Consider the following 25,340-nt stretch of genomic DNA (forward strand, 5'->3'; position numbering starts at 1 on the left):
CATCCTATAATGATAACCTATACATATATGGGTTGCTGTGTCAGGGTTAAAATTTGGGTTAAAAATATTCGGTGGCAGCACATCAATCCATTAATATAACAGTGGCATTAAGCTGCAGTGAGTCAAACATACACACTACCGCAATAAACTGTTCTCATATCAGCTGTCAGTCAAGCACAGGCACATCTACTTTTTGCCAACACAAGACAAGCCAAAAGAAATGTTATTATAACTGTTGGCTAAAAGTGTACTTCACCTTCCAGTCTTTTTTCACACATTTGTGTGACTGTTTACAAAGCTGAAATGCCAGCAACACCACTAGATAAGTGCAAGGCACAAACTAACACTTTTTTTTGGCTTTCTCAACTTTGTGTAAAAGCACTTGGGGTAAAAAGTAATTTCCTTTTTTCGCATTATTTTACACATGCTGTTACAAATATGAGGTCTTGTGTTATGAATGCAGCATAAACTTCTGTTTACCATAAAGATAGGACGTTATATTAGTATATGGGGTTTGTTGTAACATGACCATAAAATTCCTCTTCTAAAAATTTTATCTGATCTACACTAATAAAAAAGCCAATTCCAGACTTAAAATATTGTATCTTCGGTGTGAGATTTAGTTTTACTGTGGTTAAATGAACTTGGCACATCTTGGTGCATTTGTCCTCTTCCAAACACTGTGTTGATATAGCAACGAGTAAATAAATAAAGTTTCGTCATTTGCGTGGGTGGAAATTGCGTGAGCTCTGTCTTCGTTTGTGCTCCACTCACCCCTATATTTATTTGGGAATTTAAGAATAGACAGAATATACAAAGATTAGCACTACATCTGTTGCATTACAACTCTTCAACTATTTGATTACTCTGTAAGGTGCATGTGACTACCACAATAAATACTTTCAGTAACAATTTAGAACATTTGTTAACTATTAACTATGACTTTTCCCTTAATTAAGTCTCAATTTGCTGCTTATAGTTAGTAAGGTAGTAGTTAGTTCTTATAGTTAGTAAGGTAGTAGTTAGTTCTTATAGTTAGTAAGGTAGTAGTTAGTGCTTATAGTTAGTAAGTTTAGGAATTGAACGTAAAATAAGGTCATGTAGAATAAGGAATGAATATGTGCCTAATTAGTACTACTAAAAACTAGTAGGTGTAACAGTAAAGTGAAGTTTTTATCTAGTTGTCAGATGGCAGTGGAGAATCTAAATGGTTAATGAGATGAACTACACCTGTGGTTACTTGTTTAGGACACCTGTGTGAACTGACTACATATACTACATACATGGTGGGTACAGTGTGAGTCAACATAAGCACCTGATCCTCATTACCGGAGCCTCCTCCATGCAAAAGTAAATGCATGAACGCCATGCAGAATAAGAAGCTGTCTGTGAAACCTCGAGATGTTAAAACGGAATGAAAATGACCCTGAGACTGGCCAACAAAACATGCAATGAAACAAGAAGGGGAATTGTCTGAAAAGTGACCATTTTTAACACAAATAGAGTTTGAGCGATTTGGCTGAAATGGTAGAAACAGTCTAGACATCAACAATCTTTATAACACTTTACAGATTTGCCTCTGGGAAAGTGGCTAGGGAAAAAATTCCAGCATTGAGTCACATCGGGCTTTGCTGGAAGCCATGTGACCAAGCTAAAAACTTTCGGATGAAAAGATTGTGTTCTAAAGGGACAGAAGTTAAGGTCTTTGGCCTGAAAGCAAAGCACTGTGTTTGGCACAAGCCAAATACAACCCAACACCCAGGTAACACCATATCTTCTATAAAACGTGGTGAATGGCAGCATTATGTCCAGGCATTTCTTTTCAGCAAGAGGAAATGGAAAGCTTGTTGGCATGGACAGAGAACCTTATAAAGGTAAAGCCTTGCAAAAAGCATGTTACAATCAGTCAGAAATTTGCACACTGGATAAAGTATAAAGTGTTATTTTTTTAACACTATGATCTCAAAAACAAAAGTAGGAGTAGATTATTAAACAAATTTAAAAAAATAAATAATCTTTCTTTCAAAAAAGAAACTTCTGAACAGTATATTTCTATTTTAAATAAGCACTGTTAACTTTTCATCATAAACTGGAGTAATGCATAACATTACGATTTTAGAGTCAATATAGATTATTAGTAATATTTCACAATATTCCTTTTTGTACCATATATTTCATTAAATACACAAGAGCTTTCTTAAAAAAAAAAAAATCATGAAATGGTAGTGCATATTTCTATATGTTTGTTTTTTTCATTTATGACAATGATTATGATATTCAGAAACACTGAGTATGAAAACACATTACCCACATACACGCACATCACCGTTTAGTAAGAAACGGTCATTGTTCTGCCACAGATACATGGCTTTGTCACCTAAATGGAGCTTTTCTTTTAGAGCTCTAAAGGGACTGACAGGATAATTGTTTTACAAAACAGCTTAAATACCAGATGATCCAATGGTCTTATGCTGGCAGTCTAGAGAACATGAACACTGCTTTGGTAAAGAGCTGGCAGAAGGCCACTAGCCTCTATAAAGCACCACTATATTTACCAGAATTTTCGAATCATAACATGACTGTACAACTTTTATTTGAGCCTGATGGTAATTATATAATAGCAAGAATTATATTTGTGAGCATGTCAGTGCTGACATATATTTGACGACGTAATAACCTTCTTCATCAAATACTGCTAGGAGAATTTTGTTTCCTTATGGAAGCAAGGCTAAACCATAACATTTTAATCCTAATATACTTGAACACAAGTGCCCAAGAGGACCACTTTCATGATCATAAGAGATAAAATCCTCCTATATTTTATAGTGGTCCCTAGAGATATTTGCTTAATGTAATTCGCTTCATATGTCACTTTAGTTCAACCATCTGTTTGTTGATAGGGCTGACAGAAATTGCTGTTTTTAAATGATGTAAGCTAATATTAAAAGACTTACTTAATCTTGGTCAAAGCGAGTGTACAGAAACTAGCTTCATTTCCCAGTGTTATTCACCATTGTCTAACGAATCGGGTTTTAACTGCCTTAAAGATGCTTATTTAATGTCTTTAGCAATTCGGTGACTGATGCATCGTTAGATCAGGCGGCAACTTTTTCATTAGTGGGTGATTCATTCAAAGGACAAATTTTGGAGCTAGCTATTAGAGATAATTAGAATAGGCTATAGAGTTGTGTCATTATAGACAATTCATCTGTGGAAAGAGCAAACACAACTGTGATCTTGCAACGCCTTTGTTGGAAAAAAAATTACCGTTAGTGATGCATCTTTTTTTCTCCCCAAAGAAAATACAGTTTAAACAATCGGTTATTTAACAAAATTATTTAACAATCAACACTCAAAAATTGCACGTGCGGCATATGTTCTAAGGTATAATGTTTTAATGGTTGCTACTCCAATTTGTTGTTAAAATAAAAAAAAATTAAATATAATGAACATGCAATATATAAAATACATACACTAACAAACTACGGCCACTGAATGTATAAATTTGTGCACTCTGCCAGTCGTGGTGGAAAACTAAAGACCCAAATATCCAATACAGCTCAGTTTAAAAAAAAACAGGCTCTTTTTCAAGATGTTATTCCAAACCAGACGTGTTACAGATTATTTGTTTGTTTGTGAACTGCAATTTCATCTGTTCACACAGAGGCATAAATACACACTTGTGTCAGTTCATTTCAATGTTCCTTTACAGTAGCTAAGTGAGAATAAACAGATATGCCCCAGTCTTATTTGTTCATCATCACAAATGACATATCAGTGCTTTAGAGTCCAAACAAGGTCAGTGAACTGAAGCCCAGTGACCTTACCAGAACATGCTGTGAAGCACAACAGGCTGCTGAGGGGACGTGAATGCAAATAGCTTTCAAAACATTGTCCATTCTTTTAAAATGACTCAAAGATTAGTTGATGCTTAAGGAATCTTTATGTGGAATCAGAACCAGAATGATTACATTTTGTTACCGACAGAGTCCCCACTGAGGGGTATTTGTGGTGGTCAGCCACCCTAATTAAGGCTTAAACACCCCCTAAAGAGTCTTTTAAAAAGTTGTATTATTATTATTGTCATTTATTTACACATAAAAAGATGATAAAATAATGTTTCAGTAAACAGAAAAGATCAAAAGTGTGGTTTAACTCCATCTGTAGAAAAACAGAAACGTACCCGAATAGTGTTCAAAAAAAGTATTCAAGGGTCTCGTGATGAACTCTTGACTTTCTCACCCCTGTGTTCTGTTTGTCGTCCTGTGGTCAACTGTGTGAGAGTAAGGTCAGTCCAGCGGTCACAGACTGTTTGTACTAGGGCAGGAAGTGAGGTCAAATTACCCCTGTTTGCATAAACTCAATATGTCAATATATGCTAAAGAGTTAAAGTCTGGTGTGCAGAGCAACAGAATGTTTTGTAGCTGAATTATATTATTGGCCGAAATACGCATTCAGATTTTGAGTGCAAACATTGTATGTTTTTGCTTAATGGTATTTCCTGTGCATCTCCTAAATACTGCATGTCCACATCTAAAAATATCATATTACAAAAACCTGATAATGTGAATAGTGTGAAAAATAATATAAAATATTTAAATGCGTTCCAACAGTGTTTTCAGTATCCATATATACAGTGTACATTTTTTTTAAATTTGTGGATTTTTCTTTTTTCATATTTTCATTATTTTTCTATTAAGCTGGCTACAGATCTATTGTATTAGCTATTCAGTCTTCACAGTTCCGCTCCTGACCCATTTCCCCAATGTTGATTCAATTCAAGAGCATTTTCTCATTGGCCTGTTATCTTAGCAACACCGACTAACACTCTGTTTATTGGATGCTAAGCCCAACCTTTCTACATGTTTGCAGTAAATAAACCTTCTCCCTTTTTTCTGTTTTGCAGTTCAACCTTTGTATTGGTAACACACAGATTCTGTGTAGTAAACGTACAGCCCACAAAGACAATAGTGCAATTTATTTTTCAGTCCACTGTCATGTTTTTCATGTTTATGTTATCAGCCAAGGGAGGATTTGTGAGCACTCAGGCAGGTTGTAGCTATGTGTGACGAGGAGGAGACTCTATTCCCTGGACATCTGATGTTGAATTGTCTTCGCCCAGCATGCAGTGCCGAAGTCAATCGCTTTATCTTTGGTAAAACCACCCCCTGCCTACTGACTGACCCCCTACCTATTCTCCTTGGGGCACTGGCTGATGACCTCCTGACCCAGCACTCAGTACAATGATGCTTTAGCCAATCAGAGATCAGATGATGGATGAAATCCTCATTAGTAAACTGTGCTCCTAAACCTGGAATTCAAGATATACACATTGGCTTACATATTCCATGAACACACTCATACAAAGAGAAAAAGAGAGAGAGAGAGAGAAAGAGCTTTAATATTAGTGCTGTTTTAAAAGGACATTTTAAAGTGGCAAAGAACATCCTGTTCTTTCCGTATTTTTGGCACATCATATCCAATTTGTCGAGAGATAAGCTTTTGAGTGATATTTTTCAGAAGATTTTAAAATAGAAATTGAATTGTAATTCATTGTACTTGCGCCCCCATTTAAAATATAAAAAAAAAAACTCATAAATGATAACTGCTAATCTAATGTGGTCAAATGATGTGTTCACATTAATCGTTCTCTATAAGACAAGTCATGTCACTCGGCGGCCATCTTTGAAACGTCATGTCACGCGGCCATCTTTGAAATGCATCCAAGTGCAGCTACTATCTCTTTGCACTGGTAAACATAAAATTCATATTTGAAATCACCAACGAAATCTGACAACAACCATGCAATAATAATAATAACCATGCATTCTTTTGCACAAATAGTGTTATAAAAAGTTAATTTCTCAGGTGAGATCAGCCAGTGCGCATGCACAGTCCTAGGCGCACATATATAACTGTTTCTATAGCAACTGGAACTTCTAGCTGCAGATGCGCTGACTTCACAGATCAGTGATTGGCTATTTTATTTAGAAGGTGGGGTTTCTTGTGATTAAGCGGCCATTTTAAGAGTTTCATTTTCCCTGATTCAAAGCTTTACTCACTCACATGTCGTTTTACACTAGGATTTACTTTCTTCAGTGAAAGAAAAAAAAATATTTAAAAGTTAAAATAAAAAAAAAAAACAATGAAAAAATTGTCAAATGTAATCAATTGCATTATAATCAAGTAATTGAAACAGTTAAGGCCTGTTCACACCAAGGGAGATAACTATAAAGATAAATAGAAAGATAAAGATATTATCACCCACACCAGTGAACAGTATCATCTGTATATTCTAATAGTGCACGCGTGTCTGCAGCTTTAAATTCTCAAGCTTTTTTTTTTTTTGGAAAAATGACTGAATGTCTGTATACATTAAAGGGCACTTTTTTGATAAATTAGCACTCCTTTTTTAAAAGGTTCATATGATGCGTTTCAAGTTACAGGCTGGTTAGTGCATAGATAAGATCCAAAGTTGCAAATACTAAAGTCTCAAAACCAAAGAGACACTGTTTTTCATTGTGAAAGTGAAACTACTTTCCTTGTGCTTCCAAAAGAGGACACAACTAGAAATCAGCAGTACTGTTGTATTTACAACAATTTTAGAAAACATTTCAACACAAATATTACGGAGGACTGATTCCTAAAACCTGCAGCTGTCTGTGCACAGAGGCTATAAAGTGAGGCTATTCCAACTCTGCAAGGACAGTCTGGTGCTTCTGTCTCACAACCTTTAAGCAAATTACGTTTTCTTATTAAAAGAACCTGCAACTTACTATTAAAACGCAAGTTTTGTGCAGTGAAGAGTAGTTCTTGTTATCTGTCGTTTCTCCGATCACAAATACAGGCATATTGTTATGTTCACGAGTCGTGATGCAATGCAGCCTGTAAAAAGACAGTGCTAAGTTGTAATAATCAGTAATTATGTCTCCAGTTGATGCAACAAATGCTTTATTTTTAATGGTTTTCATTGAATTTGTATGCTGGGACACAGCATCACGTTATGGTCAGGTGCGTAAAAACACAAAACACTAGAAAGCTGGCCAGTAAGAGCACACCTCACTTTTTTATAACAATGCACGTTGTACAAATATACCAGTTTCAGAACACAGCGCTAAAAGAAAAAAACAATAAAGTGCAATATGTGGAAAATAATTGAAAACATATAAACAAATTGCACTACACCAAATACACAAATAATGTTCTTTTTAGCAACATCACATGACCCCTTTAAGTATCATTGAGTCATCAGAGAAGTGGTAGATTGTGAGTTTGATTGAAGCTGGGGGTAGGACTGTTCCTCAGAGAACAACTATTGGATTACTTCCCTGCAGCTGTGGGACTATCAAATCACACACACACACACACACACACACAGTGACAGAATTTATGACAGTTACTTCTGACCTCTGTGCTGTCTTCTCTCAGCCTGAGGTGGCGGAAGTGCAACGCTTATTTTCCCTTAGACAGATCACTCACGCTCATTGATGATGCATCACGTGTGTGTGTGTGTGTGTTTGTGTATGTGCACCAGGAGACTTTAAAGGAAGAGCGAGAGGAAGGCCAACTGGGTGGTCTACCACATCAATCTGACAACAGCACATTTAACCTCTTCTACATTTAAACACAGACTAACAAATGAAGAGCATGACAGTCGCATCTCTCTTTCTTCCTCTCTGTCCTCTCAATGTGATCAAACTCAATGTGTCTCTTGACTTCCCATGCTGATTCAGTCGGGTAGAGGACAAAGTGACTTGTACTCTAGAATACAAAATCTTTACGGAAGAGGAAGGTCAGGTCAAGTAGGTATTTCTTCAAATTAGGTATTTCTTTCGACTGAGAGAGACCACAGCAGGGCTGAGAGCATTCGGTGTGTATTTGGACATAATATGACTTGATAACAGCGATTCAATGAAACAACATATGCTAAAAAGATGATTGCATTCCAACGTCCGTGTGATCAGCAACACCCATTACTAACAGGTACATAAAATCAAGCATAAAGCCATTCAATCTCTGTAGGAAAACATTTCCACTAGAATGGGATGTGCTAAAGAGCTCAGTGATTTTCAGGGTGCCATTGTCAGAGGTTGTCAAATTGATTTAGTGAGTCTGGAGTGGAAGAACTGCCTGATCTCATTGGTATTCAATGTTATACTTATATATATTTGTCTATAAGTTGAAGCGCACAATATAGGCATATTAACAGCATCTAAAATACATAAAAGCAATTAAATATGCACAGCTGTACATATTAATAAAATGAACGTTTTTACAAAACAATCCATTTTGCTATAATATTACTGAATTTTTTTACAATGCAGTGTTTTCATAAATTATATTCAATTTAATTAAAATATCACAAAATAATATTATTAGAAACAGTGGTCTGAATCATTAACATAATTTGAAAATATTAAGCCCTTTAATCTGAGTTAATTAAAAGATTTCAATTAATTTTGATAGCATTAATACAATCTGCTTTGCCATTTCTTATCAACATTTTAATACATTTAATAAAACACAGGAGGCAAAAGCCAGTTCAAACAAAATCCTAATGTGAGGCTGAGGTATAGTACCCTTCTGGTATGTAAACTGTTTTTGAATTACTGTATAAAACAAAATAAACTAAAATGATAAGAGTTATAATCCCCTGCTCACCATGTCAAACCTGAAAGAGTAATTAGTAATGGGGTCGCTTGAATGTTTCCAGGTGTTTTCAATGGGGTTTTTAAATGTGTTTTAGATACAAATGTCTCTCTCTCTCTCTCTCTCTCTCTCTCTCTCTCTCTCTCTCTCTCTCTCTGTAAATGCGTTTTTTCTCATTTCTAATATGCTGATTTGATGCTCAAGAAACATTTCTTATTATCGTCACAGTTAAAAACTACTTTATTGAGCTGCTGTATAAACGCATATCTACACGCCTGGATTTAACTGTGGTACAGTGGTACCCTCATTTGTGTAACACGGCTGAATTATCCCAACCGTTGATCAGTAATTTGTAAATAAATAAATCTTTAAAATTAAAAAATGTGCCAGACAGAGAGGATAAAACCAAACATTAGAATTATACTGCGATTTTTCAATTATTGCTCTATACCAGGCAAAGTCAGTGCATACATCTCTCTGACAGTATAATTGTTTGGAGGTGCTAGTGGCCAATTTCAACTGAGTGCAAACAAGAGTGATCTCTGGAAATGGACTGAGGAGAAAAGACCAGTTCTGAGAAGGGGGCAGTTTTAATTTCAGATTGTTATCGGTTCTGTTGGAACTGGATCATAATAGCTTGCTTTCTCTCTCACACAGAAGACAAAGTGGCCTGAACATTTAAGGGAAGTAATCTAGATTGACCTTGCCCTATAAATGGATGACCGGCGACGGCAGCAAATGAAGCTGTTTGTAGACGATGAGTCTGGAATGACTGGTCCATTTACTACAGCAGTACAAAGCTTCATATGTACGTTTGATTTATTTGCTTCTTCATTTGTCTTTATAAGGTCAGCGGCAATTATTGAAGACAAGATAACAGTAACCTTAATCATTTCCTGCCCCCATTATGCTGCACACACTGTACGTCAATGATAGAATACTCTGATCCTCAGACGGCACATACCATCACAATCCATTCAAACCAGATGCATTTTCATGGTCTGGCAACCTGATTGGCCGGCACTGTTTTTTATTCCACTAAATGGCACTAATAATTAATAAATTATTGTCGCAAGTAGTACTGCGTAGTCAAGAATCCTTTTCTAAATCTTACATTGCGCATGACATCCTGGGGAAAAGGCTCTTTACCCAATACTGATCTCAGACACACTCCAGCAGTCAGAGTGACAGGTACAAGGAAAAGAGGAGAGCAGCGAGCCCACTGACCTGCAGACTGGGGTCACGGAATCCTATTACTATCACACAGAGCTAAAGTGAGTATCAGAGCAATGCTGCAGTGGAGGCACATCACGCCAGTCAAAGTATTGTCGCCTACACACAACAAAAGGGGTATGTTTGGTATTTAACTGAACTTTTAATAGAACAGTTCCACTGAAACGGAAATACTTTTACTCACGATCATGTCATTCTAAACCCATATGACTTTATCTCTTCTGTGGAACATAAACGGAGATGTTCTAGAGAAAGTTCATTATTTGCTCTTTATATAGTGAATGCATTCAGTCACCAGAACCTGTCCGAAAACATATCCTGTAATAATCGTCTCTGCAGCTGCTGTGCTACTATTTCAAGTCTTCTGACGCAAAGTATGTGAGGCACAAACTGGAAAAAAAATCACTTAATATTATTTACACATGTGCACGTTCAAATTTAGACCCAATCCCATTTCTACCTCTCAGCCCTTCTCCTACCCCTCCGGTTTACAAGTTCATGTGAAGGGATACGGGTGTCTCAATTCTCAACTATTTGGAGGGGTAGGAGTAAGGGGAAGGGCCAGATAGCCCTTCAAACTAAGATTTTTTGAAACCACACTTCAAATGAAGGGGTATGATTTTTCTCAGCATAACTCGGCTACAGTGGCAACATGGCTGCCCGAACAAACAAAAAGACACACAAATGTAGTCATTACTGACATTAATAGATTTTAATTAAAAGTAATTATTTGTTGTATGTTATATTAAATAATGTGTTAAGTTATGTTATTCAAAGAAATGTTTGCAAAAAATCACCAAGGTTTGTTAAGATTAAACCATTAATGTTACTGACTGTATCATAGTGCCACAACATATCTTCATCTCTGATCTGGGAGATTACCATCCAAAGACATTCGCTAAACCCTTTCTCAAATATTGCCATTCCGAGATTGAGAAAGAGAGAGAGAGAGAGAGAGAGAGAGAGAGAGAGAGAGAGAAAGAGGTTGATTGTATGTGCATCTGTGGGTGTACTCACACTAGGCACGGTTGCCATGAACCAAGCCCGAATAAGACTGTCCCCTCTTGCATGTCCTGATATTGTTGAGTTCTATGTGTTCCTGGGTCAACTTAATTTAATTTTGACCGTATCTCTACACCTAATCCTAGCCTTACCTATGAGTAATGCCTAAAATCAGAGGAAATGATCAATGAATGACACTGATGTGTGTGTGTGTGTGTGTGTGGAATGGCTTCACGTGCACAATGTTCCAAATCAAACTAAGTTTTATCTCAGTAAAATGTTGCATTAGAAGTAAGCTGCTATAGACAGCTTACTGAGTTTTGGTACAGAACCCATAACCTGCTTCCTGTCAACTGACAGTTTCCGTGAGGAGTGACAGTTCTGATGATTTCCAAGTCAGAATCTACATGTTTTGTTACGGCGCGCCTCCAGAAAACAGTAACATCAGCAGAGATTCTGCTGAGACACGGTGACTTTCTCCTCTGCTTCTGCTGGGATATTTACAACTGCGCTGTCATTTACTACTTTCTCCCTCTGTCTCTCTCAGAAACTCCTGTAAATAAATACACCGTTCTGTGTCACTTTGGTCTGGGTTTTATGTCCCTCTGTTGACATTTCCTTTCTTTTAGGAAGCACTCAAAGTTACACCTGAGAGAAGAGCACCGGCAGTAGATTCATCGCTGTTATCTGCTGCTGCCTGGAAGAGAAAAACAAAGAGATGTTTTGTCACAGGAACAAAAAAAGTCTGCATACGTGTCTGCTTATGTCTGTGCGTGTGTCTCACAGCATCTTAACGTGTACAGCATGCAGCCCTAAGAAATGATTCACCCTCAAAACACAGGTATGCAAATATTTTGCAAAGTTGGCAGATGTAAAGTAAAAGAACTGCATTTGCTAAGCTGTATCTTGATGGCAAATACTGCCCTTTCCCTGGTTCAACATGAAAGTCACTCAGGCCAGTTGATGGAACTGTCACTTGTACCAATATCACATCTTCATTATAGCTTATCATTTTTATACTTTTTAAATGATTGCCGATTTAAGCATTTAATTGATTTTACCACTAAAGTGCGAGAAGGTCCAAAAGAGAATTGTTTGATTCAATTCGGTACTCACACACTGTCTGATACTCACTGCAAAATTCTCTTTCATTCTTTGTTTTGGGATGAAAAGAAGCAACAGGATTCCGTTGAAGAATATCCCAACAACACCCAGCAGTGTCAAAATGAACACATTAAGATGACAGTGGTTAGAAAACAGCACTTACAAACGAAACTGATCATATCAATGTTGATTATATATTTGGTCAATACTCCAGTAAAATGTTTATTTATATAGAAATGTATTTGATAGATTGCTTTAAAGGAAGCAACTTTCCATTATTAAACATGATAAACAGTGTATATATTACAATTCGGTTCTCTAGTGTGTTCATGTTTTTACTTGGATGTGATCTCGATGGACAAAAATAAAGAAATTAACCATGAAATTGTTCACATCAAAGAAGGTTATTATATCACGACAGATGGTGCTTCTAAAGAACTCTAAATCAACTTAGTTTGTTGTTATTGTTGTTGTTGTTTTTAAATTAAGCTCAGATAAATATCCAAGAATATATTTCCAGCAGAAGATACTAAGTATTTAATCACACTACACAAAAATCTATTTTGATATTCAAACCTGTTTTATAGAGATCATGTAGCAAATAACTAAATCTAATCTCTGTATTTAGAAATTGTAGTCAAATATCCAGTGGTGATAAAGGTCTTTGCATGATCCTACAATACGTTCTCAAACAACAGCTGTGACTAGATATTAGCCTGGAAAGAGAAGACTGAAAACTGCTGAGGAAATTCTAATCATTCATGCATATGCACCAAAAAGATTTGATCGGTCATAAAATACGTAGTGAAAATAAAATGCATATACAAAAATAAGAATGTGTTGAAGTTGGGAAAATTTGTGTATTTGGACAGTTCTACAGTCATTTAAGCCAAAGCCTTTTCAAACCTTTCTAGTTTGATTACAAAAGATTTAAAGCCTCTCTATTGCACTTTCCCACACATTTATGCCATTTAATAAAAACTTTCATCACTTTTATCTCTTCATCTCCTCAATGGCTGTTACTGTTTTCCTGCTCTAGTAAAACTAGAATTTTGCTTTGTAGAGACATGTTTGAACTCACTCCTGTCCTCTACAGGCCTTTGAATTCATGAGACCAATGGACTTTGAGCTTATCTATATATATATATATATATATATATATATATATATATATATATATATATATATATATATATATATATATATATATGTATATATATATATATAAAGAACAAGAACAAACGCAAGTAAGATCTGAAGATTATCACGTGAAACGAAACGATATCCAATCAGAAAGCGAGCTGACAGAAGACCGAAGCATAAAAAACGCAGTCATGGCGCAGCACAAAAGGATTTAGGACAGCGGAGATTCAGGATCAGCTTGTCGATCTGTGGCAACAGAGTGTTTATACAACGTGTCCTGGAAAACATATTTATTCTCAAGTCTCCTGTGTTCACAGTCAGGACTCTGGATGGAAAATCTGTTTGTGCGTGGTGTGCTGTCTTGTCACATTGCGGCACACCACACTATAGGATTTTCCGATGAAATCGGCGAAAGGCCGAAATCTAGGATTTTTTGTCCTCATGTATGTAGTCTCTCACAATTTGAAAATCTTATAAGATTAAAAAAAAACTTTTAGTGCATACCCAGCCTAATTCTTAATGCCTGGCTCACACTATAGGATTTTTAGTCTAATTTATCCCCAATTTTTGTCTCCTGAGAATGGGAGCAAAAATCTTGTTGAGCACCTCGATCAGTCCAAATGTTTGCGTGGATTATCTGCTAATGTGAGGCATTCACCGGTGGAACTTTGCACCTTCTCCCCCTGACTCCATAATCGTAATAATAATTTGTAGTGTGTTATGCGCCACCATGTTGAAGATTCGAGATTTGAGGGAAGAATCTCTGCAGAGATTCTCCTTATGTGTGCGCTGCAACCAGATTTCAAAATCGGTTAGGATTTTTAAAACTCCTAGCGTGAGCCCAGCTTAGGGGACTTTCTGAAACCACTTTCCATCACTGCATAATGCATTATTTCTCAGCATAGCAGTGCATGAAGATACCACACTGCAAAATTCCTCATGACATTTCTATCGATTCTTATTTTCAATATCAACGAGTCCTTTTGAGCCTGTCCATTTGTGACTTGTGTGGTCTGAGTGACCTTTCAAAACCTGCAGCTGATGGTCCATCATAAAGCAGACAGCGGTTTGTTACACTGTTGTGATGGAGCGATATTGATTGAGCTCATTTGACAAGGGCACAGCGCCGGGAGACTGGAGACCTTATAAAACCACTGAAGAGGATAGGTAGGATATTTTAATTTCACTCAATCCCTCTTTTGCTTTCTCCCCACTCACTCGTTCTCAATCACTCTTTTCTTATTGGTGCCTCGCTATCCCTGTGTCTCGGACATACTCAGTGTCAGAAATAACAGACCTCCTAACGTTCTTTGTGTGTTTGTCCTTTATTCAAGCAAATAGCTTTTCTGTTCAGCTGTCAGTCAAACTGCCATGAAGATCCTGAGAGGACACACCATTTAAGTGTATCAAATCAGAGACAGATATAGAAATACACAGCGAAAGAGAAAGCCCTGCTTGGGCGTTTTCTCTTGTTTGCGCTCCTAAAGATTGCAATCTATCTTCTGAAATGGGAAATAAGTGGAAACGAACACTGTCTCTAAAATACAAAATGAACATAGCCTACATTTGCTGTCTTTGTTCACAGGTATTTACTCATTTAGAGCAGAAATTTCTCTTTGAAGTAGGACTGTATGTAATTTAGGTGGAAGAACAAAATGCGAAAGTGTCTTTAAGTAATGTTAACCACAGACCTTGTGTACTCATAAATTGAAAACCACTATTTTAAAAACATATTCTCCAGAGGGAGAATGAGGTAAATTACTCTTCAAGGTTGGCCTACAAATCGACGTTATAATTAAACAGCTCTTTTGCACCAGTGGTAGAAAAATACCTTATTACAGAAATAACACACTGGTAAAGAGGCGTGATTAACTTTACAGTCACAGACAGCATTCGCCCCATTCACATTTGTTCAAATGAAAAGGTTGAAGAATAAAATGAAATAAACAAAAACAAATGTGAAGTGTATCACCACTTCTTAAAGAAATGAATAAATGTGATGCATTTGTCAGTCATAATGTTAGTCATAAATGAAACAGATGATTTCTGTAATAATATAAAAGTGTTTATACACAACTCCATCTCATGAAATAGTACACCAAATAAAAACAATATCTTGTGGCATTGATATGCAAAAATGAACTTTGTTGTGTATATTCTACATGATGGGTAGGATTAGGGTTGTGGAGCAGATGTGCATCATCTGTATGAGAAAACTGAGTATCATCTGAGTGTCATATATACGCAAGTCCATTTTTGCGTTTTCGTTTTTAATTGCATTTTCATGAGACTGGACTCTCACAATAACCAGGTTTATTTAGTTCTAAATCCAATAAAGCCTATTTGACTGAGTTTATATTACACATTTTAAATATTGCTTGATCCACAGTTAATTTTACCATGTGTTAAACATAATAATAATGTTTTCAAATGATGAATCGCTGCCAAAATAAAGCTTCTGTTTGCATATGTGTGTGTACAGTGCATATTTATTATGCATATATAAATAAACAAAAATACAGCATTTAGAAAATATAAAAAAAAATAAACTAAAACCTTTATTTTGCATTAGCTATTTTTATTAGTTTTTTTTAATAAGAAGCAGATTCATGCTGATTCCAAACAGTTTTAAATAAATCAATTATGAAAAATAAAATAAAATCAAATATAAAGAGGCATACCATCTTTTTTTATATATATATATTTTTTTTTTTAATACCGACTAACGAATACGCATCACGTTACACGTAAATAAAAATTACAAGCCAAAAAATTTAAGCCAAAAAAAATGTATGTTTTTAGAATGCGTATATTTATAGCGTTTAAAAACAACAAATGGACCTAAATCTGATTAAAATCTCAGCAAACTGAAGAACAGGCGCTTTATGAAAGAAAAGATTGTGCCAGACCTAATGCTGAGCATACAGTCTTTTGATGAGCCTTAGCAACTGACTGGCTGTTAATTGGCTCAGTGCTCTGACATGCTAATGGCTGCACATTCTGCTCCCTGAATCGTCCACAGCAGGAATACTTAAATTACACTGCTCCAGGGCACTTTTAGAAACGCAGGGTGACCAGGCTAGTGAATGACCTGGTCATTCTGTTAATGATTATAATTTGCCTTTAAACTGTGCAGTGCACAAACTATGTCTTACCACAGCCGCAAACACCGCTCCACGTTTTAAAAGACCCTTTTCGTTCTCCAGTCTTGAAACTCGAGTGTTGCCTTTTCAACAATCATTATCCCTGTGCATACAGCGCCGGTGTGACATAATGTTGCAGAGTAAAAGTCGCTAGCGTGACGTTTGCTTGCGAGAGCGTGTCGGTGTGTGTGCGTTCGTATCAGAAGGACAGGAGCTGTTCGGAGTTGAAGGATTTGAGCCCCAGCGGATGCTTCTAGAATAGCTGAGAAGCATTTTGTCTAAATAGATAAAGACTTTGGTTTCTTAAGTGTCTCTGAGTTTTTGCCCCTGAAGGTTAGCGAAAGATTTCTGAGAGGAAGAGCAAAAGAGAAAGACTGAAGAAGGGGGTCAAAAGAGAGACACATTAGGAAAATGTTACAGGTAATTCTTGGTTACAGGGGAGCAAAAGCGATGGATTGTTATTATTCTGTCACAAAAACACAACTAGTTGAGAGGAATGCAAAATGAGAGTAGTGTCACTGTGCATATTCTTCAGAATGTTAACAGGAACCTCAATGTCAAACACTTAAAAGTGTCTTCTAGGTCCTCCATAGGGAAGTTGAGTCATCCTTTTCCTTTCTTTTCATCTGTATGATCTCACATACATTAGCTGAATAACTAACAAGATTTTATGCTTCCTGAAACCGTTTTTCTTTTGGTGTTTTATTGTTATTATGGCTTGCAACATTGTGTTCAAAAGTAAACGCTGTAAGATATTCAACATAGTTCAACATAGTTTATTATAGTTTAATATTAATTTGGTTCCACAGACAATTAAAAGGCAGAGGGTACATACAAATGAAAAATAACATTGTGTAAGTGAAGTCAGACGTTGTAGTTTTCTCACTGCATTGTGTTTCAAAGTAGCTTCACAGAAAGTCTTTTTTAATACAGGAATTAAGCTTATTTAATTAAGATCATTTATTTATACGTTTGTTTTGATGCTTTCTATAACTTGTTATTTCTTCCTTATTTTATTACTGTTTCTTTTTGTTTATTGAAGAGCATGTTTCACTAATTTGCTTTGTTAACGTTTTTTTTTTTTCTTTTTACAATTTTATACATTTATTTTATATACCACAGCAAAAACTGACATTAATTTATGCTGTGGTAGAATGATTGTATTTACTTATTTATATTTTAAGAGGATTTTGAATATTAGTGTTTGCCAAGGTATAGAACTTTTTTTTTTATTTTATTGGTACTGACTTATAAGCTCATATATTTTTGCAATGATACACCTCTACATTGAATGCATTGACATGGGAAAATGAACCATCAATATAAAAAAAAAAACTGTAACTGTAACATGAAAATGGTCCATTTGACTTGTGTACTATACTACTTCAGGAGCCATATAGCAGCTTTGTGGCTTTTCACACTTCAACATATTCAGACCTGCCACTTCAAGACATGTTGCACCAGGTTTTACCACAGTGACGTCAGTCGCCAATTTAATGTCGGAAGTCTCCTGCCTGATCTAGATGTGCCAGGTTGGAATGCACTCAAGTGTGAATGGGATTTGAGAGCTTCTGGGCCTATTTACAGAAAAATAATGAAATAATAACATAAAAAGCTATCATATGACTTTGGCAGAACTGGAATTTAGCATTCTCCACGCTTTTTGGAGCATTACAAAAGCCACTGGTCACCGCCTGCTTTTGAGAGAGTAAATAGCAGAGGCATGAGGGTAGCACGACATGTACTTTTCCATGGGATGCAAATATCTGCAGTGTAGCAAATACTGGTTCTTTAAACATGTCTTCGCAAAACTCCATTTGCAGGGAAATTGACACGGAGTTGTTCTACAGAGATCTGGATGAGATATCGTCGAGCCCTCATTACCATGAATTGGATTGAAAAGTTTCAGACTGCATTTTAAGTTTTATCTAAATTAGCATGAAGAGAATAGCACAGCTTCAGCTGAGGGTCGATGTGCTCAGTCTAGCTCTGGAGAATGGATCTTATTTCAGTCAAAAGGCGGTATCACTGCTCAGAGATGGAGGATTAGAAACATGTAACCCCAGGGCATTCTGTAAGCCTGATAAATCTCATAGAATATATGATCTTCTTACACAGGCCAAGAGTGCACACATGTGAGTATTTGTGTGTGTGTTCCTTTTTGCCCTGAATACTTGTACAAATACTTATATATATATATATATATATATATATATATATATATATATATATATATTTAGAAATTCTACAACCTATATCACAAAAAGGTGGCCATTTTTTTTTATTAAGTGGATATTTGAATGAAATGTTTCATCAATATTAAACAAAGATTTGATCATCCTGTAAGTGTAACAACAGCAATTATTAGCCCTTTGCAAGCATTTGTAATAATGTAAATTATTTATTATGTATTGTGTTATATATTGTATTATATTTTAACAGTATTATTCAATCAAACCGTAATTAAATGCATAATACATTTCAAGTCATAGCAACAGGAATATTAAGACAGACGCATTGTATATATATATAGATTACATATTCAGGCTTTCTCTGAAAAGTGGCAACTTCAGAGTAATAATAGTAATACTTTATAGCAGTAACCTTGGCTCAAATTTACTACAATGACCCTGAGACCTTGAAAACACCTTGAATGATTGCCATGTGTTTGTAAGCCTTACATGTGGTCTTTGTACAATAATGCTTTGGTGAAACTCAACTCAGATGGGTATGCACGAAAATCCAGAGAGGTCACAGGGACCATAAGATCAATCATGAGTTCAAGCCCACAAAATCTTAGACTGGGTATGTTTGCCTCTGATGCTGATCCATTTCCTGTTTGCTATAAAAACTTTGAGCTCTTTCCATGGCAGCGACATGTGTGGAAATCGTCTGTTTGAGAATGCATCAGAGAACACAACCCATACACACTTAAGGATAATTAAGAGCATAACTTCAGAGTGACAGACAGACAGTGATGGTTTACAAAGTATCTCCACATGGTTTTAATGTGTGTGTGCGGAAAACGTATGCCTCAAGTACACGACTCTACTAATCCAAGCATGCAAATCCATGTAGGAAATGCTTATTTTGTTTGTAATCCCAAACTATTTCCATGAGATTATGACTGAGGGGCAAAGCGGCTGGTGGGGAATAGAAAAAAATAAGGGGTAAAACCAGCATGACAAGAGAAACACAAGCCTTTCAAAAAAAGACTATGACTCAGACACCCTTCAGTAAACTTATCCCATAAATGTGTAGCAGTTCAGATGCATACAATAAAATAGTATGTAATTGGATTTAGTGCAGGGAACCAGATTAGACGACTGAAGATACGTGCAAAAAAAAGTATTTATTTTGATCATCATGTTTATTTATGGATTGATTGATTGATTGATTTTTAAGGCAAGTAAATGTTAATAGAATTTTACCTAAAATAATGCAATAAGTGTTAATTAAACAACATATGACATAAAATCATAATATACGTAAGGAATATTTGTGGCCATGACAGCTTACAAGTTTTCATCACAAATGGAAGTCATACATGGAAGTCAATGGCTATTACTGTATTAACTGTTTGTTTTGTAAAATATATTTTTCTGTATTCAGCAGAAGAAGGTCTGAAGCAACATGAGTGTGAGTAAACGATGACAGATTTATTTTTTGTGCAAACTATATTTGGGTGATTTTACCATAGCATTCCTGGGGTGATGATACACAGGGTAACTTTCATCAACCAGCAACCAGGTGAGACACGGTCCAGTGACCTATTCTCAATAGGGAAGTGTCCAAGCAACACTGATTAAAAGGTTGCCCCATGTATTATCAGCCTTATAGCCTTGTACCATTAAAACTGCAATTACAGTTTGCAAATTTCTATTTTCCTCCTGTGGTGTAAAATTATGTTTTCACTTTTCATCAGAAATGCTTTCATGCTTACATAAATAATTGTACAGTGACAAGTTGATGTTACATTAAGTGAAATTCAACTCATAGCTGTTTAGTTAACACCCAACTGTGTGGAAAATACATGACATTGGTTTTTAAAAACAAACCAGCCTATTCAGATCACAGTTATTGTTCCTGTCATAAACAGCAAGACAGAAATCACAATATCTCTGAGACATTCGACGAGGAAAACGTGTCATTTTTGAATATGACATAATTATGATCATAATTACAGCGTGTCAGCTGTGGAAAAAGACTTGCTGTGCAAACCACTGAGATCTCATGATAAATAAAAAGTCTGCACTCTTGTGTTAAAGGATTGATAGAGTTGATGTTACAAGGTATTACATCAGTTTCGGACAGGGCGTACACTCACATGATCTCTTAAATCAAACAGGAGAGATTAGAGTAAAAATCTCTTTTGTCTGTTTTATACCTCCTAAAACGATCCTTGTTTCTTAATCCCGTACCTTGATAATCTGACCTAGATTGACTGACGTCTGCTGTAGTGCTCAATTAGATATTCAGTCCTCATAACGTGAACATTCTGAGTTGTCACTGAGGTTGTATCCATGCGCAATTCTATCTGCAACGTTTATATATTTTGACATGGTCTATTGTCTTGCAGTAGGCTACGTCCTAAAAGCCTCTCGCACCATTAACGCCTCTCCAACGACAGGATGCTGAAGCTCTCAAACTGCACAGAGTGGCCTGAGGAACGAGATAATGTCCTCGCCAAGTACATTTTTTAGAACAACAGGAGCTCAAAACAATAATCAACTAACTGTCGACACTGCAAGTGCCTGATGTGGCACATTTAGTTATAAAGCTAATCCAGACACTTGACTTTTCCTCTCTGTCTTAGACAGTTTTAAAGTGTTTATTTATATTTTACTCAAGTCAGTTTATTTTCTTAACTTGTTCTTCTTAACCAATATTACTAATAATATTGGAATAGGTATACTCTAAACTAGAACTATAGCTCTATAGGCGGCTGAATGTAAGATGATAGTATTTCTACCAATGTGAATATACTAGCACACTGCAGTAGTAGATTTGATATTAATCGCACTGCCCTATAGCTGAAAATGCTTATAATACTGAGTGAGAAAGAGCGCTCTATTTCTGTTAAAACATACTGATATCTCTGAAATGTTCCTTGCTCAGTGGGACGGCAAAACAAGTATAATAGAGATCATTTATGTTAATTGTCAGTGGTGTATTAGCGAGTAGATGTTAAATACAGGGTGTGGTACTGGTAAGTGGCAGTTATGCTGAGACTTTTACTTTGAAGGATTTATAGAGATCTGAGAGTTGAAAAAGAGGTGCTGAGCCCCATTCTCTAAATATTGTAAGACTGTCAAAGCCTCTTATTTCCTTTTTAAAATGTTTGTTGGGAAAAAGTAGCAGTCATTTGTGACTTTTGCATCACATTAAACACTTGAGAAGTGTAACTGCACGTGTCCACTTGTTTTTTAAGAGGAACTTTTTTTTTATAAATCACTTTTTAATTTAGTGCTCAGATATTGCTGTGATGACATTAGCTACAATTTTATGGAATAAAGACACTGATGTGAAGAAGGTTTAGTGGAAGTAAAAATAGCTGGAAGTGAATGAGACGGGAAGAATTTACAAATAAACATGTCCACTTTTACGAGAGGAATAAGGTGGATACCAAGGGTAGGCAAGTTCAGTGCTGCAGAGTTCAGCTCCAACCCTAATCAAACACACGTGAAAAAAGATCATCTACATACACAACAGACGGGTGAGGTGTTTTTCAGGATTGGAGCTGAACACTGCAGGCTCTCTAGGACCGAATTTGCCTGCTCCCGGTCTATAAAATGGACCTGAAAGTGTTTGGTTGCCAGCATTCTTCAAAATATGTTCTTTTGCGTTCACCTGAAGCAAGAAAGTCATACAGGTATAGAACAGGACTGACAGATTTTTCATTATTTATACTTGGATGGACTTTCCCTTGATCATTGCCGATGGTAAATTGCTATTGATATTGCACTACAGAAACCAGTTATCCCATATCTGTCCCAAAAATTCATCTTAAAAATACACAGTAATCTAAAAACCCTTTATGGCCACTATTCTGAGACAACAATGTTAAAAAAAAGTTACTCCCTGCCATTGCTGAGACTTCCAGTTGTGAAGCTTTTATTCTGTGCACACACACACACACACACACACACACTTGGATGCACCTCCTCCATGCCGGCTGTTCTCTCTTAGGGCCAGCACTACACAAACTCCAGACCAGCAACGGAATGTCTCAGCGCTGGCAGGATCAAAAGAACCGGCCGGCTCCCTCACGTCACCTGACCGGAATCCAATTAAACCTTTATGGGGGGATCAGAGTGATGCAGTGTCTGCAAGAGTGTGTAAGGAGGCACAACGTTGGGGGTGACTGAACGATTTAGCATCTTGATAAATGGTCAGGGGAGGAGTGGGGGGCACAAAACACACAAACACGCACACACACACGCACAAGGGACCTGGTGTATCCCGTTCACAGAGCCCCCCGGGGCAAATGCTTTATGAGTCCAAACTTAACAAACATCAGGTGCTCTTATTTAAGCAGCGTGCCACATTTCGCCAGTAATAAAGCTTCAAACGCAAAGGTCAGTACAATCACTTTATACAATCAAGATGTTTCGCATTCTCAGATTGGGCAAAGAACTTAACTATTAAACTGACAGGCTACGTGAGGGGCGGGATGCTCTACTTCATTGATCCCAATGCAACGGATCGCCACAGACAGCTGAAGTCTAAAGTTGCAAAGTTCCATTGCGCTGATAATTCAATAAACAGCCCTCAATGTCAGCGCTAAACGTCAACGCGTAAGGTAGAGGTGAAATCACCGACTCAAACGATCGACTCCCCCGGGAGGGCGGTGACGTCACAGCGGCGGAAAGCCAGCCAGGCATCCCGGAGGATCCGCGCGCCTCCTCCACTGCCTGAGCGCACGAGCTCTGAGTGAGTATTGTGGATAGTCTCTGCGCGCGTTGCCGCGTGGAATCCTGCTCACGAGGATTTCGGATGTGTAAGGAAATGTAGGGGGCTACTACACCACGAGCCGGATATATTTGACCGAATCTCCACGCGAAGATATGCTCACATACTCTCTTTGCCAACACATCCTGGAGATCATTTAGACGCAACTTTGGAGCGGCGGCTTTTGCCCGCTGAATCTGGTGAGCCTCTTTCACAATAGCTTTTCAACGAAGGCAAGTACTTTTAGAGCGAAATGCATTGCAGGAAAAAAGGCAAAACAGCATTACTGCATCTACAACTGTTACTACAACCACTTGTGCTACTTAACCAGCAATAAATATCACAACCTTCGTTGCGCGTAGTATTATATGGTCATGCGTAGGCAATGGGCACACGCAACTGGATGTAAGCATTATAAAGTGAGTTGCACAGATTGAGGTATAGAGCTCGCAGCCTCGTGGATCGCTCGCGCTTTGGCACAGCAGTGAGACAGCGCCATCATTCGCGAGCAACAGAGTGCGTGCGCCGCGCTTGGGGCCACGCTTTAAAAAGGTTTTGCGTCTGGCGATACAACATTTCCAAGGTTTCCATGCGGTTTGGGACGCTGCTTTGAATTATGGAGCTTTTTTTCATTACACGGGCTAGCTTCACCTCAAAACGCACAGAATGTATGGGGTCTTCACGATTTCTCTCCGTTGCGATACCTGCGCTGAAAGTGCTACGATTCGCAACACTACATTAGCAGTAACCAACTTCATAATTAAGCAAAAATTGCCTTTGGTTGTGAAATAAATAAAGTCTGAAAAGGACAAAACGCAGCACAAAAACAGACAACAGAACTAGGATTGAGTTTAAGTTTCCATGGCTCTTCTAGCAAGGCTTAATAATCGAGATAAAAATGGCAATACAATGTTATTGTGATTTGAATTTGATCTAACCGACGCATTAGACGATTAATTATATATAAAGAATTATGTTGACATGGTTTCCCCTTTTCTTCGTTTGGTTTATATTTTCTGCATTAGGCTACACTGGACGATGTAATCTATAAATTTAATATTTTCATATTATATTTACCTAAGGCATAAACAACTTTGTTAGCATTAACAATGAACTAGTTAGCATTTGAATGAGTGGTATGCAACTGTTCAGTTGCGAACGCTTTTCACAGAGCACAGTCGCATTAATGCAATAATGCTGTAGTAAAAAAAACTGGCATTGATGTATCTTTTTTGAATTTTCTATCTAATTTTCTTTTGGTACCCGTGCTACTTTGCCTTAGTGATAGGTAATGTAGGTACCTTGCGCGTAGGGCTTTATCGTGACGAGTATCTCAAATGCTGACAGCCATGGAGACAATTTCTTTGCTTTGTTCCAAAAGCGCATGATTCAGCATATTTCTTCATTAGAGACAGAGGTTTGGCACATAAAATAAAACATCAAAGACTTCTCCCGTCCCACTGTGAAGGGAGAGCGACGGCCGTTTCATCTTCATGCCAATAGGAAGTAGATCCGTGCGCTGGGCAAGGAGCGCGGAGAGATACTGAGAACGCGTTGTATGTGCGCGGATCGGATAGTTTAGTGAACAGAGAGAGCGGCTGAGAGTGTCGGTACCATGCAGAGATTCGGAACTTATAAACTACATGAAAAGCCACCAAACAAAGGACGTCAGGACTGAAATAGGTACGTACGATCCGGGAAGTCTTAAAAATGCGCGAGGGCTCTTTGGACTTGTTCTAATTTTGTGCTATTTTCAGAAACGCGTAAAAGTTTCAGTCAGCTCGCGGTGTAAAGTTGCCGTTGGGAGTCCTCCACTGCTGTCCGTAGTGGAAATAGGGCAGCTTTGAAGTTGACCGTAGCTTGGCTAAGCTAGTGGAATACTCAGTGCGTTCAGTTGCAGTTGAATTATTTAAGATAAGCGGTCCAGAGTGGTCAATTAATTGTTTTCAAATGGGAACAGTTCATACATCTGGCCAGCGCATGAAGGCATCAGTGTGGCGACGTGAAATGAATAGGAACTGACGGACTGGGGGATGGGGATACACTTTAACAACGGAGCAAAAGCAAGTCTTTTGTTACTTTGGTATTTTGTTTCCATTCCAAAGGCTAAATTGC

At 37.2% G+C, this 25,340-nt stretch overlaps 1 protein-coding gene across 13 annotated transcripts in view; it reads left to right on the forward strand.

Annotated features, from left to right (window-relative positions):
* Positions 1-23,199: 23,199 nt before the first annotated feature.
* Positions 23,200-25,340, forward strand: part of fat1a (FAT atypical cadherin 1a) — a 78,541-nt gene continuing 76,400 nt past the window's right edge. For 12 of the 13 annotated variants that reach the window (XR_006251239.1, XR_006251240.1, XR_006251241.1 and 9 more), the window contains exon 1: positions 23,200-23,425. The gene's annotated coding sequence lies outside the window, so the exon portion shown is untranslated. Of the gene's footprint in view, positions 23,426-24,792; positions 24,909-25,340 lie in introns of those variants that run through there. The other variant, XM_043242908.1, reaches the window with a different exon arrangement.

Source organism: Puntigrus tetrazona, chromosome 1, assembly GCF_018831695.1.
Source record: "Puntigrus tetrazona isolate hp1 chromosome 1, ASM1883169v1, whole genome shotgun sequence".
NCBI classification, from domain to species: Eukaryota; Metazoa; Chordata; class Actinopteri; order Cypriniformes; family Cyprinidae; genus Puntigrus; species Puntigrus tetrazona.